General features: G+C 42.9%; 1 protein-coding gene across 2 annotated transcripts in view; it reads left to right on the forward strand.

Moving 5' to 3' along the window:
• Window positions 1–12,832, forward strand: part of KLHL32 (kelch like family member 32) — a 197,534-nt gene that overhangs the window by 8,717 nt on the left and 175,985 nt on the right. The window contains exon 2 of one of the 2 annotated variants that reach the window (XM_081093831.1): window positions 4,056–4,152. The exons of the other annotated variant lie outside the window; for it this stretch is intronic. The gene's annotated coding sequence lies outside the window, so the exon portion shown is untranslated. The remainder of the gene's footprint in view (window positions 1–4,055; window positions 4,153–12,832) is intronic. 2 annotated transcript variants of the gene reach the window in all.

The raw sequence follows: 12,832 nt of genomic DNA on the forward strand, positions 1-12,832 counted from the left end.
AGAATTCACTTAAAATTTGGGCACCATATAAAATGTCATAATCTGGTCTGTCAGCCTTAGAGGGGAGCAGTTCCACTCTTCCTGCATTAGAGCTTGAGTGAGCAGTGGGCTGCTTGAGTGGACTCTCCTGGGGAGAGGAATGCATGGATTGGGGTTATTGGTGTCACCTCTCTGGCAAGCCACTTCTCCCTCATATTGGCAACTCCTGTAGCCCCAGCCTGGTCACAGGGCCAATTTCTTCCTGACTAGGCAGCTAACTGGGGCTCTATTATAGGGTTTCTTCAGCAGTCCCCAGCTGTATAAAGCCCAGAGGTGCCCCTTGTGTCCCCCGTGGATTTATAAAAGCAGCACCAAGCATTTACAGACCTCCTAGCATTTCTGTGAGGTCAAGTTCTAGTTGTCTACATCTTTCTAGACAATTAGGGGCTTCCCTTTATGCTGAATTATGGTTTCATGAAAAGGTCAAAAGCCCACCATGCTCAACAGAAAAACTCCTCAAGTTCACTTTTAAGTCAGACAGGATTAAAGCCTTCCCAAGGGGAATACATTCTTAGTTAAATCGAATTTTTTCTCTTTTTTTTCTCTGTACCACTGTCTTAGTTAAATCGAATTTTTTCTCTCTACTACTGTCTTCACTCCTGCTAAGCAACTCCTTACCCTCACAAGTGGCAGAGTAATTTTGCTGCTTTTTTGATACCGTCCGGTTCTCTGATGACCAAGGAATGCAGATGAGATTACAATGTTTTGACTTTTTTCAAGGTCACTCTCCCAGCTCCGGGGCTTGGGGTAACCCAGACAGCAGTGGGTACTGTTAGCAAACCACCAGGCTGGTGACTTTTGTAGTAGTGATAACAAGGAATGGTTACAGGAAGGTAGTCTGAGCAGTAAATTTTAAGAACCCATATGCCAAGCTAAGTTCTGTTTTTATGTAATTCATCACATAAATTATAAAGCACATCCTTCCAGAAAATACTACTTCTTGTGTGCTAAATGTGCTGTGGTGTGTAGGTATTTATGTCTACGTATGTATGCATGCATGCATGGATATGTGTATATATCTATTTCTGTGTTTCTTTAAATGTGTTGCAATTTAATAATTCAGATGCACTCGTTTTAATAGTTAATGAGTAACATTAGTTTAGATACCTAAAATAAGAAAAACTTAGGGAATTGATAATGCTAAATTTGTGATCCTTTGTCAAAGTCAGAATATCTTTTACCCTCAATGAATCCAGAAGAAAATATAGTAAAAATTTTCTTAAAGATTTAGTATGTAGTGGATATTGATTATAGTAAGGTGTGCATACTCAGATGAAAACTATGGTAGGCAAGATGACATCAATGCCAGATCTTGTGTCCACATCTAAGTTGCAGGCCAGCAAAGTTACAAAATCATATGCCCACTTTAAATATGAGCATATTTTCAACCACTTCTTTTTTTAAAAAAAAAAAATGTTTTATTGATATTTTACAGAGCGGAAGGGAGAGGGATAGAGAGTTAGAAACATCGATGAGAGAGAAACATCGATCAGCCGCCTCCTGCACACTCCCCACTGGGGATGTACCCGCAACCAAGGTACATGCCCTTGACCTGAATCGAACCTGGGACCCTTGAGTCCGCAGGCCAATGCTCTATCCACTGAGCCAAACCGGCCAGGGCTTCAACCACTTCTTAAGTGACAGCTATGGTTATTGTTTAAAAAATTTAGGTTCATAATCGAGGTAGGTACCTGAATAGAAGAGATTTATTTTGATTTTATTTCTCTTTGACTTGCTTCCTGAAAGGAGATGTTTTTAAAAATGCTGCTTTTGTGATAGGCAGTAGTGTAGTGTAGATAAAATCCAATAACCTTTCACTGTGAAGAGTCACTGGTCTCTCCCAGACAGATGACCTTGAGTTGATATGGCTGATTGGTGTTTTGAGAATTCAAGGCCTAAAGAAATATGGAATGGAAGTTTTATTTTTTTCTTCTGTGAAAACATTAGTTACCTACAATCTGATTTAATTTGGGCACAGCTTATCTTCTTTAGCTTCAGGTCACAAAGCAATTTATCATTTCTTAAAGGTCTTCCTAATTGATCAAATGTCATTTGAGAAACTCATGCACAGCCTTAAGGCCTTTCTACACAGCATTTCACTTGCCTTTTTACTGAAATTCTAATTTGTGAATCTTAGTGTCATCTGTAGGTTTTTATGATAAGCTTCCCTTCTCTGACCTTGTAATCTTTCACAAAGTTAACGGTTTTTTTATTTCTGCATTTTATGTTGTTCTATCAATATAGAAGCCTGCAGTTAATTTATTGTCATGGTATTTTATTAATTGCTATAAAATGGAGTACTAATATATTCGATGTATGTCAACGGGTTTGAAGATGTGGCTGCAATTCTTTGGTGAGCATATTCTCTCCTTGCGGCCGAGTGTTTGGTGAGCATAGACTAGTGACAGGAGTTAGTTACATGGTTTAACTATGTAGTAGCATCAGGCCTACACATTGTCTTTTAAAATTAGGACATTCTTTACTCCAGAACCTAATGGGGCATGAAATTGCCAGACCCTCTACATATGTGTGTTAATCACTACATTTTTCTTTTTGGTCACAGTATTCTTGGGATTTTTCCACTTCCTGTATATTGACCTCTTCTTGGAAAATCATATCTTGTGATTGCTTCCAAATTTTGTTCACATCATTCTTTGCTCATGTGCAAACTTGCAATGCTTCAATCAGCAGCTATTGGTATACTGTTCATTTCTTTGATGAGGAGACAGAGGCAAGGGTGTAAGAGGACTTCTTGCATGTCAATGTTAAGTGAGCCTGCTTAAGGGTTGGGCCAACTCTTGACCAAGTTATTTAGGAAACCCAGGTCTCACTGACTCAAGAACTTTTTTAAGATCAGGTGCCTCTCTTTTTCTTATTGGGAGTCTCATGGTTGACCTCGGATGGGAACATACTGAGAGTTTCAGGAAAGAGTTTTTCTATGTGGTAGCACAACACTCAAGAGTATCCCAGCCAGGAAGGAGGATTATCTCACAGGAGCCAGCCGCTTCTCCCTGGCCAGCTCCCAGCTTCCTACGATCAGTGCCAGAGTTGATAAGGCCTTTCTTAAGGCTGCTCCACCTGTGGTTGCTTGGGTCACAGCAGAACTCTCATTGGTAGTATTCTGTGGGGTGAAGTGAGACGGGATGGACACAGTGAGGTGGATTGGGAAAGCAAGAGCACTCAGACTCCGATTTCTTTCTTGGGTTTCCAGCTCTGCCCCTGGACGCGGTGGTGGTGGCTCGATTTCAGAACTCTGTGCTTAAGTCTCCTTCTCTATTGGGATTACATTAAGAATCATGAGAACAAAATAAGACATAATTTTAAAGTGTTCTGTTTATATTAAAAGTATTCTGTTACTGCTTTTGATTGGCCAGTCTGCAACCTTGCTTTAGAAATCATGTTTTGTCACTCTTCCACAAAGAAGTCCAGCTCAGCTGCTCGCAACCAGGCTGACCCTCAGAATGCCCTGGAGTTGTTTTTAAAATACAGATTCCCAAAGCCTCTATAATTATTACGTTGGAATTTGCATTGGTGCCAAGCCACTGTGCACTAAAAAACCTTCCCAAAGGGTTTCTGATGATAGGTCTAATTCGGGAGCTGTGGGCCAGAGTGCAGTGGCCTGCTCACACTCTTGCTTCTTATTCCTACCTCCCAAGTACAGCTGTGCCGCCTGGAAGTAGGCCTCAGCTTTCCTTTCATTTACATTTAACACAAAATAACAAGTCAGTTCAGTTCTGAGCTCACACAGCTCTCTGGATACTCGGTGGATATTTGAACATTGTAGGCAATTCTGTACTAACCAGGCACCCTGTGTGGATAGAAGCTGTGATGTGCGATTAACATCGTCACTGCTGGGACAGAAGTTAGGATTTTCCACTCAAATTTTTGTAAAACGATCAGGTGGATTGTGATAGAGAGCTTCTTTATAAATGTCTTCATCAAAGTAGATTGATTAAATAATGTGCATTTTTTGCCTAAGATAAAATCAGATGCTTTTTATTTTATTCCTTTTTTAGATTTAGAGCATTGATGGTGACTATATGGCATTATGTAAGCCAACTGGAGAATGCTATTTCTACTGTGGATGAAATGGTATGAGTCATTGATTAACAGGTCAGTAGTGAATTGCCGCAGAATGCTATAGATCTTTGTGGCAGGATTTTGGGAGCAGAGAAGATGTGGTTTTAGTTGTCATTTGTCTTTATTTTGGGGAGGGTTCAGAATGTGCTTTGCAGGTTTTTAATAGACTTTTAAATTTAAAATTCTGTCCTTAGAGATTGGCTAAAACAGAGTGTGACCGTGTGTGTGTGTGTGTGTGTGTGTGTGTGTGTGTCTGAGGGGAATTTTATAACCTTTTTTTTTTTTTTTAGTAGTAAATGATTTTTATTTTATTTATTTTAAATATGTTTTTATTGATTTTTAGAGAGAAAGGGAGAGGGAGAGACAGAAACATCGATGAGAGAGAAACATCATCAATTGGCTGCCTCCTGCACACCCCTCTATTGGACATGGAACCCACAACCCACGCATGTGCCCTGACCAGGAATGGAACCGGTGATCCCTTGGTTCATGGGTCGACACTCAACCATTGAGGCACACCAGCTGGCAATGATCTTCTTAACTGTCATGATCGTAAAGCATCAAACACTTGAATACCAGGCATTTTGAAGAGATATACAAATGTTAAACACCAATACATAGATAAGGAGAAAAATAACCCTTGCCTATTCTACTGCTTGTGAAATTATAAATGAATTTTAGATGTGTATGAAAATGATCAGAGTTATGCATGGTGAGGATGTTGCCAAATTATAATGTTAAGATAAGTCATTTTGAGGTATGTGTGTGAGAGAGCAGATACCATGCTTATATTTATTCATCCCTGATAATTTAATCATTATGACTCTTGTGATGGTTCCTCTGATAATGTGTCAGGTACAAACCAGCTTGACTTCTTGAAGGAAAGATTCTGCTCTTCCAGAGCCTTTTTTTATTTCAATACTTAGGATTACTTTTGAGTTAAAGAAAAAGTCTTTTGGTTTAAAGAATAACTGTTCCAGAACTGGAATTGTTTTATTGGGTTACCTTTTCCTCCCTAGAAAATCAGGTGAAATGCTGTGTTTAGAACTTTTCTAAATTTGAGTTAGGGGGTACTCTCCTTCCTTTTATGCCAGGGACAGGAGAGAGACAAGTAGAGACATAGAGAAAAAGAGAGGAGGGGTGAAGGTAACAAAATTGGATCAGTTGGTTTTGAGGCTGGAGCCTCAATTAGGTGGTTAGCACTGGGCCAGTCTGCCAAAAATCATCTTTTTGGCCATCTGTGCCATATTATAGGAAGTAATGGCCTTGGGCACAGCTGCTGAGTTTAATATGTATTTCTAACTGGTGTGTTGATGATAATGACCACAGAGAAGTCCGGTGGCCCAGGGTGCAGAACAAATAGAGTACCCAACCCACACATGTAAATTTAGAAGTGGAAGGAAAAAAATCTGTATTTTTACATTGGCAAATGAGAGTAGGTGTTATTTAAATCTCCAGGTAGAAATTGAACCTTTCCTACCTTCATTTCTGTATAGTAGCTTTCTCCTAAGGAATAAGGATTCATAAGAGAGATTGACCCTGAATTTTGGCATTTCTTTTTTTTTAAATAAGTTTTTATTGATTTTCTCTTTTTAAAATATATTTTTGTTGATTTCAGAGAGGAAAGGAGAGGGAGAGAGAAATAGAAACATCAATGATGAGAGAGAATCATTGATCAGCTGCCTCCTGCATGCCCCACAGTGGGGACAGAGCTTGCAGCCTGGGCATGTGTTCTGAACTGGAATCGAACCCGTGACCTCCTGGTTCATAGGTCAAGCCAGACTTTATTGAGTTTCTTTAGAGAGAGAGAACGGAAGAGGGATAGAAACATTGATGATAGAGAAACATCATTGGTTGGCTACCTCTTGCATGCCCCCTACAGGGGATTGAGCCCACAACCCAGGCATATGCCCAGATAGGGAATTGAACCCGTGACCTCTTGGTTCCTGGGTCAATGCTCAATTGCTGAGCCACACTGGCTGGGTGTATTTTGGCACTTCTTTGAAATGCTTCACGCTCTGACATTTTCTCTGACATTGATATTTTTATAGGAGGTGGATTTCATTAATGTATCCCAACATCCATTGATTGGATCTTTTCCTAGCTAAGCTGGCCCTTTAAGGAGAATCGCTGGGGATGAGTGACTGCCATTTGGCATCACTGTACTTTTCACTGGTTAACTTGGACCAGGAGCAGGACCTTTCCAATCATGTTAAGTCTAATGTCATAGAAGGATCATTAAGAAGTTATAAGACTGTCAGCTGTTGAGTAGTCCCAAAGATAAAAGAAGGCCAAGAATCAGGATTTTAAATAAACATTTCTATACCTTCAGGGTCAATTCATTTCTAATGAATGTATTGAAAGGAAACCTACCTTATAGTGACGTTGATTGTTAAAAGAAAGTTACTAAAATTTTGTGCAGGGATTTGGGCATATATAATATAGCTGAGTAGCAGGTCCCCGATGAGTCCTGTTCAAGTTTTCCTTCTCCAAACCTGCCTTGTCCAGAGCTTCTATCTTTAGTTGCTCAGGCCCCAAACCTTGGAGTAATCTTGGTTTCTTTTCCCTCACAGCTCACATCCAGCAGTCAGGAAATTGTGTACTTTCCAAGTATTCTCAGAACCTGACCCTTCTCCCCACCTCTTGCTGCCACCATGGTCCTCGTCAGCATCATCTCTTGTTTAAATTAATGTCAGGGATCCCCGGTCTCTTTTGCCTCCCGTGGGTTCTTCTCAATACAGCAGCCAGAGTGATCCTTTTCAAACCTGAGTTAAGTCATCTGACTCTTTTGCTCAAAACTGCAGTAGCTTCCATCCCAAATCAATACTCTGGCACCATCCATCCTCTCTCATACCCTGTCCTCACCTTCTACCCGTTCCTTGTCCACTCCTACCCTGGTCTGACTGGCCTTCTTTTCTGCTTAGAGCCTATGCCCACAGCTCCTGGTTCCCTGGGCCTGGATGCTCCTCCTCTTGCCTGTCCCTCACCTCCTTCAGGACTTTGCTTACATGCCACCTTCTACTGAGGCCCACTATGATTACCTTATTTAAAACAGCAACCTACCTACCACCACCACCCCTCCCCTCTCAGTTCACCGTACGCGGTATTACTGTTTTACACAGCTCTTTTTTTTTAAATATATTTTTTATTGATTAAGATATTACATGTGTCCTTGTCCCCACGTTACCCTCTACCCCCCCCCCCCCCCGCTCATGCCCTCACCCCCCTGTTGTCCGTGTCCATTGGTTAGGCCTATATGCTTGCATATAAGTCCTTTGGTTGATCTTTCCCCCTTACCCCTACCCTCCCCTACCTTCCCTCCAAGGCCCGATAGTCCAATCAATGCCTCTCCGTCTCTGGATCAGTCCTTGTTCATCAGTTTATGTTGTTCATTATATTCCTTGTTCATCAGTTTATGTTGTTCATTATATTCTCACTCCAAATGAGTGAGATCCTGTGGTATTTATCCGCTCTCCTGTTCCATCCATGCTGTGGCAAATGGTAAGAGTTCCTTTTTCTTCTTCCTCTTCTTAAAGAATACCTTTCAGCATTTCATATAATGCTGGTTTGGTGGTGATGAACTCCTTTAGCTTTTTCTTATCCGTGAAGCTCTTTATCTGACCTTCTATTCTGAATGATAGCTTTGCTGGATAAAGTAATCTTGGTTGCAGGTTCTTGCTATTCATCACTTTGAATATTTCTTGCCACTCTCTTCTGGCCTGCATGGTTTCTGTTGAGAAATCAGCTGACAGTCGTATGGGTACTCCCTTGTAGGTAACTGACTGTCTTTCTCTTGCTGCTTTTAAGATTCTCTCTTTATCTTTTGCTCTAGGCATTTTAATTATGATGAGTCTTGGTGTGGTCCTCTTTGGATTCCTTTTGTTTGGGGTTCTCTGCGCTTCCTGGACTTGTAAGTCCATTTCTTTCACCAGGTAGGGAAAGTTTTCTGTCATTATTTCTTCAAAAAGGTTTTCAATATCTTGCCCTCTCTCTCCTTCTGGTACCCCTATAATTCTGATGTTGGTACGCTTGAAGTTGTCCCAGAGGTTCCTTACACTATCTTCATATTTTTGGAATCTCTCTTCTTTTTTCTTTTTCGGTTGGGTATTTTTTGTTTCTTTGTATTTCAAATCTTTGACTTGATTCTTGGGATCCTCTTGTCTGCTGTTGGATCTCTGTAAATTATTCTTTATTTCAGTCAGTGTATGCTTAATCTCTAGTTGGTCCTTTTTCATGTCCTCCATGGTCTCACTATACTTATTGAGGGATTCATTAAATTTATCGGCGGTTTCCATAAAATTGTTGAAAAACCTTATAAACGTGGCCTTGAACTCTATATCCAGTCGTTTGCTTTCCTCCATTTCTGCCATTTGTGACCTGTTTCTTTGTCTCGCATTTTGGCTGCTTCCCTGTGTTGATAGAGTGGCCCTGTGCTCCAGGTGTCCTGTAGGGCCCAGTGGCTCAGCCTCCCCAGTTACCTGAGGTGGACACTCTTGGTGCACTCTTGGTGCCTTGGTTGTTGTAGGATCACTGGGAGGAATTGACCTCCAGGCCAATTGGCTGTGAGAATCAGCTGTGTCTGAAGTGGGAGAACTTCTGTGCTGAAGACACCCTTCTGGGGCAAGACTTGCTTCAGTGGGGCTTTGGTGCTCACTGAGTCTGCTCCCTGAGTGTGTCCCTTATGGATCTGAGGAGTTGCAATCTGGATGGTCCCCCTCTGACCACTGGGTACAGTGGCTCCTGGATCTAAGGAGGTGCTAATTCAGCCTCTGCCTGAGGCCACACAGCAGGAGCCACGAAGAGGCTCAGCTGTGCAGCAATGCAAGCCGCTGCGGGGCCTTGGGCCTTCTCTTGGAAGTTCCGGGTCTGCCTGGCTCAGCTGCAGTTAGGTACATTCACATGCAAAAGCCTCTGCCGCAGCCTGGGTGGGGTGCGGTCTCAGGGAGTCAAAGGGCGGAGAAAGCAGCTATGGCTGATTCTCCTAAGGAGTCGCATGTCTCAGTGACCCGATAATTGCTGCAAGCACCTCTGAGGGAAAGCCGCACTCAAGTTCGCCCGCTGCCCGACAGTCCAGCTTCTCCCCGTATGAGTCCTGGGTCCCCAGAGAATTCCTGGAACCGGAGTTCAGAGCAGTCGGGAGCTTGTGATTCAAAAAAAACAGCCGCGTCCTCAGGTGCCACCCCCTTTCCGCGCGTGCACGAGCCGCCGTACCTCTGCACTTCACATCCGCAGCTCCTCTGGCTCTCAGCGTGCTTTTCTTTCCTTCTAGTCGTAGAATTTACACTCAGCCAGGCTTCCTGTTGTTCTGGATGATGTCTGCTCTGTCCTTTGTGGTATTTTTCAATTGTTGCGGGAGGCGGCAATTTCCCGGTGTTTATCTATGCCGCCATCTTAGTTTCTCTTTACACAGCTCTTAGTTAGCACTTTTTACTGGGGGATACTGATATACCATAAACATAACCCACTGTACTGAAGTACAGTTTCAGTAATTTTTAGCAAATAAATGTATATAGAGCTTCACAGCCATCACCACAATCCACTTTTAGAATATTTCTTTCATCCTCCAAAATTTACTTGTGCCCAATTTCAGTTATTCCCCACTCCCACTCTATCGTAGCCTCTGATGTGCCTCTGTACCAATAAACTTGCCTTTTCTAGACATTTGAATATTGGCCTTCTCTGACTTTGTACCACCGGTGTTTAACATACTCAGCAAATGTGTTTAAAGGAGCTGTGTATTTGCATACAATTAAAACAGCTCATATTTCATAGGCATCTGAGCTTATTTGCAGATAACGAGTGTTTTCCCAGTATTCAGCCATCAGGGCCTCTCAGTTTCTCCCTCCCAAAATCTTCCATGTGCTCCTCCCCACGTCCCATCTCCTGGCTGCTCTTCTGACTCAGTTGTTCAGCACTGCAGATTATTTGCTAGTGTCTGAGCCACTTGCTTTTTTCTTCCGTCCCTTCCTGTGAACTGCTGTCAGAGTAACATTGTTAGAAACTTGATTTCCATAATTTCACTCTCCTGTCTAAAAACTGCCAGTGATTTCTTTAAGACCCATATGGGTTAATTATTCTCAAAAAGCACTTTTCCACTTGCCTTCTCATTCTGCCCAGTGATAACCATCTCCCTTTCCCAGGCTCTGTAAATATGAGTTTAGGAGATACTGATTTCCATACAACGTCTAGTGTCATGTATGTCTGACTCCTAAGCCTCTTTGTCAAGCAGGATGCCATTTATGAAAACAAAAACAAAACCCTTAAAGCTTCCAGGAGTTGGCTATGTAAAGAAATCCAATAATTTACCTGTATTATATTTTCCCAAATTGGGTGTCCTCAACACAACACATTTCCAAATTTGCTTTATGCCAAGGATTTTTGTTTGCTTGTTATCGAGGGTGTCTCTGGCCACCAGTGTACAAAGGAGAGCTATGGGAATAATTCCATAGTGGAAACAGAACAACACATGTCTGGCCAAAGCCCTCCAGCGTTGGGACCAGACCTTAGCTCTGTTGGGTTCACTGTTGTTCCCTCCTGAGGTCCTGGGCAGGGCTGGGTCCCCCAGTGGAGGTCTTTTCCTCCGAGATCCAGCCTCTCCTGTGCTTGGCGTGTGCTACAGATGCCACACCCAACGTTCCCCATGCCGTTTACTGCTTCTGGCTCCTCAGGTCCACCCTGATGGCCAGTGATGTTAAAGCTGCCTCTGGACTCCACTGTGCACCAGCCACTCACCTCCCCCATTGCCAGTGGGCTCTGGCTGCTTGTAGCTGCCTCTCTTTCTTTGTGCACCAACAACAGTGGCGTCTGCACAAGTGGAAATGGCTTTGAAGACAGACAGCCCTAAGGCTGAGTCCCAGTTCTTTCATTTACTAGTTGTTTGGTCTCAGGAAAGGTATTTATCTCTTTGAACCTAAGTATCCTCATTTGTACTCTGGGGACAATTATACTCACTTTGCAGTATAATCATGTGGGTCAAGTCCAATAATGTACGTAAAGTGTCCTTGTCCCGCCCAAAGTAGGCACTCAGTAAATTTTTGCTATCTGCTGTTGAGATTATTAGGCAGTAGCAGGAGACCCCTGGGAAATAATGGTCGCTCCCCTATCACTGGGGGAGAGCAAGCCTTTCTTCCCATTATCATCTCCCCTGGAGGTGCTGGTAAGAATGTAGACAGTGCCATTCTGACCAGTACCTGTGTTTTCCAGTACTCAGCCCCTAGTGCTAATGAACAGCTGTGAGTCAGGCACCACACCTGGTCTGCTTGTGTGTCCTCCCCGCTTGCTCTCACTTCAGGATGAAAGCCATGAAGTATTCTGTGTTGTTATTGCTTCTTAAATATGCCGTCAGGGGTGTTCTTGCTTAAAATGCATCGCCAGTTTTGTCGTGACAATTATTCTGTTCTGTAAAGAATGCTTATTTGTCACACAGTTACTGGACGTCCGTTAAATGTCAGGTCAGGCACTGGGCCAGGTGCTGATGAGCCAGTGGTGAAGGAAACAGACCAGATCTTTGTCGTCTTGGAGCTGACACTCTAGTAGAAGTGACAGGCATTTGTCAAATGATTTCACAAGTAAGGGTAAATGACAATAGAAATAAGTGCGAAGATGAAGAGGTTTGTGATCTTATGAAAGTGTAAAACCAGGCTTTGACCTGCTGTGGGAAAGAGGGTAGAGTGTCATGCAGTCTTCCTTGAGAAAGTGGGGTTGGGGTCTGAAGGATGTGACAAGTGAATGAGGTGAAGGCCAGAGGACAAAAAATGCTTCAGGTAAAGGGAAAGATCGTGTGCACTGCTGTGAGGTGACAGCAAGGTCCAGCTGTCACCTCACAGGGGTGCAGAGAGCCAGGGAGAATGTAGGGGAGGATGCTGGAGGGTGGGTGGGGCAGGACCACACCTGGGCCTATAAAGATACTGGTGTTTTTCCTAAGACCAGTGGGGAGCCATTGAGGAAGGATTTTAATCAGAGAGTGACAGGACCTGGAAGGCTAACAGTGGCTTCTGGTTGGAAGAGAGTACTCATCAGTATAGGAAGGCACTGAGTCCATTGCTCTGGTTCAGGTCAGAGATGAAGCTAGCAGCTTGGCTTAGAGAAGTGGGGAGAGAGAAAGAGAGAGGGCTATTTAAGGGAGGTTTAAGAGGTAAATTTTTCAGCTCTTAATGATGGATTGGGTACTGAGGGTGAGGGAAAGAGACACCCAGAGACTCCCACATCTGTGTGGGTGGTGGTGCCATTCCATACAGCTGTGTGGATGAAGGTGCCATTTGCAGGGGTGGTGGTACTAATCTATATAACTGCTTGGTGGTGACACTCTATGCAACTGTATATGTGTTGGTACTTTTCACAAAGAAAGGAATTCTGGAAGAGTTTGGGGATGGGGTGGGATGGGTGAAGGCAATTACCAGTGTGGTGATGGCAATATTAAATTTAAACTGTCTTTACAATGTTTAAATGAAGATGTCAAATAGGAGGTTATTGTATGTTTGGATATCATAGAAGACTGGGCCTATGATACAATTTTTCAGATATGTATATATTTTACATCACCATTAATATATTTTACACACACACACACATATAGATATATACACACATACATATATATATTTCCATCACCATTTATCCCCCTATACCCTCTTCTACCCTCCCTAACACCCTCTCCCCACAGTTGCCAACCACACTGTTGTCCCTGTCCATGAGTTCTTTCTATTTTTTTCCC

This window comes from Myotis nattereri, assembly GCF_964212035.1.
Source record: "Myotis nattereri genome assembly, chromosome: 6".
In the NCBI taxonomy this organism is placed as follows: domain Eukaryota; kingdom Metazoa; phylum Chordata; class Mammalia; order Chiroptera; family Vespertilionidae; genus Myotis; species Myotis nattereri.